The 5,756-nt window shown below is 40.3% G+C and overlaps 1 protein-coding gene across 1 annotated transcript in view; it reads right to left on the bottom strand.

The window, feature by feature from the left end:
* The window catches only part of LRRC2 (leucine rich repeat containing 2), a 210,553-nt gene that overhangs the window by 147,460 nt on the left and 57,337 nt on the right, over positions 1-5,756 (bottom strand). The gene's annotated exons all lie outside the window — the stretch shown is intronic.

Genomic DNA, 5,756 nt, shown 5'->3' with positions numbered 1-5,756 from the left:
AATACAAAAATAAATACAAAAAGATGGAAAATATGAGTGCAATCATCAATCCCTGATAAATACTTTTGTTAGAAGAGGCGGTCTCTAATTTGGGGGGGTAGAAGGAGCAGAGAAGTGCAGAACCATCATAGTAGAATCACAGTAGAATCATGGAATCATTTGAGTTGGAAGGGTCCTTTAAAGGTTATTTATTGCAACTCCTTTGCAGTGATCAGGAACACTTACAGCTAGATCAGGTTGCTCATAGCCCCATCCAGCCTGACCTTGAATGTCTCCGAGAATGGGGATCCACCACTGTAGGAAGCTGGAAAAATTTTTGGCTCAAAGCTTTTTCAGTGGCACCCATCCAAGACATAACCTGCTCAACAAGATTTTGGGGTTAATGGTTATCATGAGTACAGCAGTAAGAGAAACATGAGGGTGGGTGACCAGGAGAAACCTTTACAGCTGTTGTTTGTTTTGGGCATTCAAGCTGACTTATTAGGGTCGGAGGAGAGGTCCACCATGTAGTCAGTGCACATACGAAACAGCTCACCATGTAACAATCAAGTGATCAACTGCTTATTACTCAATGGGAAGGGCATGTACTATGGACACGATGTTACAACTACTGTTGCCCTTGACAAACAAAATAGCAGTGCCCATGATAACCAGCTGCTGTCCCTGGCAACCAGGCGGATGCTGTGGATAGGATAAAAACCTGAAGAGTTCTGAGGAAGAACAGGTACCCCATCCACCAAACTGCAAATGGATCCTGCTTTGTAAACCACTCAATAGGAATTCTCTCTTTACTATCACTAACTTCTCCACCTTCTCTGTATCCCTAAGCTGCTTAGAATTTGTAATAAATCACTGGACTCATTTGCTCCCTTTATCTCCTCCAATAATTGGATTGAGACAGCCACTTCCCCAGGCAACCTGTCCCAATGCTTCAACACTGTTATAATAAAAAAAGTATTATACTGAATCTAACTCTTTCCTCCTTTAGTTACAGAATCACAGAATCACAGAAACACCAACATTGGAAAAGACCTACAAGATCACCCAGTCCAACCACCTACCTATCACCAATAGTTCTCACTAAACCACATCCCTCAACAAACACTACAAACGCTCTTTGGACACATCCAGGGTCGGTGACCACCACCTCCCTGGGCAGCCCATTCCACTGCCTGACCACTCTTTTAGAAAAGCAGTATTTCCTAATGTCCAGCCTGAATCTCCCCTGGCGCAACTTTAAGCCATTCTCTCTTGTCCTATCACCAGTTACATAAGAGAAGAGGCCAACCACCAGCTCACTACAACCTCCTTTCAGGTAGCTATAGAGAGCAATAAGGTCTCTCCTAAATCTCTTCCAGACTGAACAATCCCAGCTTCTTCAGCTGCTCCTCATAAGACCTGTGCTCCAGACTCTCACCAGCTTTGTTGCCCTTCTTTGAACTCACTCCAGGGCCTCAAAGTCTTTCTTGCAGTGAGTGACCCAAAACTGGACACAGTACTCGAGGTGTGGCCTCACCAGAGCTGAGTAGAGGGGCAAAATCACTTCCCTGCTCCTGCTGGCAACACTGTTTCTGATGCAAGCCAGGATGCCATTGTGTGCCACCTGGGCACACTGCTGGCTCATGTTCAGCTGAGCATCAATCAGTACCACCAGGTCCATTTCCTCTACACAGTCCTCTCCTCCAGCCACTCTGCCTCAAGCCTGTAGTGTTGCCTAGGGTTGTTGCGGCCCAAGTGCAGGACCCAGCATTTGGCCTTGTTGAACCTCACCCCATTGGCTTCAGCCCAACTATCCAACCTGTCCAGATCCCTCTATAGGGCCTCACTACCTGCAGGCAGATTGACACTTCCAGCCAACTTGGTGTCATCTGCAAACTTACTGAGGGTGCACTCAATGTCCTCATCCAGGTCATCAATAAAGATATAGAAGAGGACAGACTCCTGCACCAACCCCTGGGGAACACCACTCATGATCTTGAACTCATGAACTTTGCAGGGAAGTCTGCCATCTGCTCTAACGCACTGTCAGTGTAAAGGAAATAATCCATTTTGAACCTAGTGCACCAAGGCTTTCTAATACAAGCTTGAAAAAAGTAGCTTACTTCTACAGGCAGTAGAAAAGTGTAACTTCTTTAGCTCTTTAAGTATTTGATGGTTATCTCTCAAGGCAGCTTTTTTTTTCCCAGCTAGGAGAAATTAATTTCTACTGTGCCTGAGAAGAATTAGTGATGCCCATAGGTGCCAACAGCCTTCCCTCATCTGTAACTGTTAAAAAGAATCTTTTTCTAGCCAGCCAAAACAGAATCAGTCATTCCTTCCAGAGGTTGGCTTGTTGTTTTATTTTATTTTGTGCTTGTTTTGTTTTAATTGCCATATGTAAGACTTCTAAAGTTTACCTTCACATATTTCATTCCTTGTCTTTCACTGACTCAGCAGCGTCAGGAGGCTGAGTGTCTTGGTCATTGCACCCACAGTTTTCATGTGCATGAGCAAGTATGAAGCAACATTATATTTTGGCTTCTGTTTATTACAGCAAACTGATTCACTGAGAGTTACAGGCACATTTCACGTGGAAGTCTGTCTGGTTAACTAGCAGTCATCGTCTGTAATTCACCACCTGTCTCACTTTTTTACACTACGGTTGTGTGTGAACATGGGAGAGCTAGGACAGCCAAGTAGGTGTATACTTGTGTTCTGAAGAATAAATCAAGCATTGTGAATATTCCTTGTGATACCAATGCACGTTCTTGATCAGAGACATTGAAAAAACAATCCATGCCTGGCTAATAGAACTTAATCTTGGCTGGTGCAGCTATATGGGAGACTTCTTGCAAGAGCATGATGTTACTATGTGCCACCAGAATAAAAAACTAGAAGCTTTCTACATGTTGGGCTTTGCAACTGTTTTCAGGTACATGCTGGCTCTGCAATAGCTTTCCTTAAGAGCTGTCTTCAACTGCTGTTGTCCAAATATATCTTTACAGATTTACAATTTACGAGGCAGCCCACAAGGCTTCAATTCATACACTGTCTATATCATAGCACCTGGAAGAAATATTGGGACTGTACTACCAGGGCAGAAACATCAGTAAAAGTTTGAAAGCAAATAGTCAGAAAAGCACCCTCACTAAAGAGACCACATTGTTCTGGCTGAGACCACTCAGCAGATTATTATTCTGCCAGCTAAAACACTTCTTCGAGCTTCCCTGAGGCATATCTGACCATCTTTCACTAGACGCAAGGATGTTTGAGCAGCATCAGACACACAATTTATGAGAGCCCAAGTCATCTTTCTCACTGACCTGATACACATGGTGATAGTTGGAATGGGAATGCTTTTTCACCATGGTACAGTCACCAGAGGCAGCTCCCGCCAACAAGGCAGCCAGTACCCATGTGGGGAAACACTGTTTTTTGGGACACAATTCAAAAAGATGGTGCTCAGGCTTAATGAGTTGTCAGTTTCTCTTACACTCTCAGGATTTATGTATTCTCATGTGTAGCACCTCTTTTGATATCTGACAATTTCAAATTCCTGCTTTGAATTCCTACTAACTAGAATCAAATCAGTGATCTCCTTACTGTATTTGTCTTTATTTCTACTTCCTTATTTTGCTATGTCTTTCTGGACTACATACTCTCTAATTTTCAGATTAAGGATAGTAATTTATCCAGAGCTCACAGCTAACATCCTCCTATAAAATCAGTACTTGAGTCCCAAGTTGCAGGACTATAGGAAATATATGTAACTCATCCATCCAGTGTTTTCTACCATCAGATAACAGAATAGTATTGAAAATAAACTTCTTTTATGGTCATGGTGCATAATATCCAGCATTTCTTATGAGCAGCATATATTTCTGCCATGAGATATATCAGGTAAAATCATTCTCATTCTACTTTATACACATAGAAAGAAAAAAGTTATAAAAATCTAATCTTATAAATGCAAAAGAAATAGGCACATTCAAAACAAGATGCTTCGCATGTCTAAGACAGTTGGAAGGAATGATCTTCAGAGAGGCTTACTTCTTTTCTTAGACTACAAGAAGAGTTGATGTAATAAGTTTAGTTTGGAACCATCTACTACTAGTGGAATGTCACAATACAGAACAAAACAGTACCAAATATGAGAATTTGTAATTGACTAAGAAATTTTCTGCAGCTGTTCAGTGCTATCAATATGAAGATGGTTTGGTACTTCTTATGTAGACAAAATGAAGAAAAATTTTATATTCCCACTAGAATTTTATTGTTCATGGTGCATTGGAAATGGCACCTTACCACGCTGAGGCATTTCCTAACACAGCTCCTCAGCAACAGTACAACAGGACATCCTACACCAACACACTTGTATTAAAATCCACTTTATCTTTCTTTCTGGGCAGATTATTATATTTACAAGAGTTTTCTCTCAGAGGAGAATAAAGACTGATCCAGGTGAACATATAAAGGCAGAGATTGAACAAAGAGAAATCCTTAGACAATCCAGAGAAACTTTCATTGTTCAGTGTGGCTAGAAACAACTCAGAATATTGAACATTAGAACCTGGGGGAGTTAAAATCCTTATGGAATTTAAGCAGTTCAAGGTAGGATAAATCTACTTGCAAATTTTAGTAAATATTTTTTTTACCTGAAGTTTTCAAAAAACATGTATAGACCAAAAATACATGATAATGTCATTATAATAATTATTGTAATAGTACAAGGCTAAAGATGGAAAGATGTACAGTATAAGATCACTCTGTTTAATGATGTCTCATCATAAATGATTCCCTGTGTCTATACACAACAACATTCCATGTGCTTTTCAAAAGGTAAAAATGTTGGGCAACTGCTCAGTTTCCCATAAAATTCTCATTGATGGACTGGATTAAAATTCTGCTCTGCCATCACTTTCTTTGCCTACAGTTCACACAAATCATTTGATAATTTCCAATATGAACCATAAATGTTATTGATTAAATTCAGTAGTTCAACATCAGCAAAATAAACAGAAAAGTAGAGCTCAATTTTTTCAAAGGATCATAAATTAGTTTCAAAGCAAAGAACAATGTTTGATGACACTTCTCTTTGTTTTTCAGTCAGGATCTTCCAGATAACCAGAAAGAAAGCGGGAAATTTCCTACTACCTTTAACAATGTTCTTCAGAAGATGAAGGCATTGCAAGAAGAAAACAAGTAGGAGTGTGTTTCCTTCTTTTGTCTCTCTCCCTTCCAAGCAAGCAACATCACTATGTTAAAGCATGGCTATATTAGTAGAGTGCTTATGAACCCTGACCAAAATGGAAATTTTGCTGTGCTAGGCACTGCACAAGCACATAGGAAGAATGAAATGCCCTAAGCAGTTGATAAAACCTAATGGATTATTTTCTTACAGTTAATAAAGTGCCTGTCACTGCAGAGTCTGGCTCCAAACTACAAGGTAAAAACCCTGGGTGTGCGCACACCCCTGCTTCCTTCATGTTTTTATTATCCCTGTTGATTTTGCTGCTTTTTTTCCATCTTCTCCATGCTGCTCCTAGACCCCAACACTGGAAAGTGCATCATTCACCAGAAGATAGCATCATCAGAAATTAATAATAGAACTCTTAACTTCGCAGTCAGATAAAAGTGTGACATTGAATATAACACTAATAAATGTCTTGAGCCTCACAGTACTAAAAAAAACCCGAATATATCCAAAGCAAGTATTTGAATGCAAAGTATCTTTCTCTCTCTTCCTTCCTTCCTTCCTTCCTTCCTTCCTTCCTTCC

The sequence above is a fragment of the Meleagris gallopavo genome, chromosome Z (genome assembly GCF_000146605.3).
Source record: "Meleagris gallopavo isolate NT-WF06-2002-E0010 breed Aviagen turkey brand Nicholas breeding stock chromosome Z, Turkey_5.1, whole genome shotgun sequence".
NCBI lineage: Eukaryota > Metazoa > Chordata > Aves > Galliformes > Phasianidae > Meleagris > Meleagris gallopavo.
The sequence above is the reverse complement of the archived record's forward strand: the minus strand, read 5'-3'. Positions and strand labels throughout refer to the sequence as shown.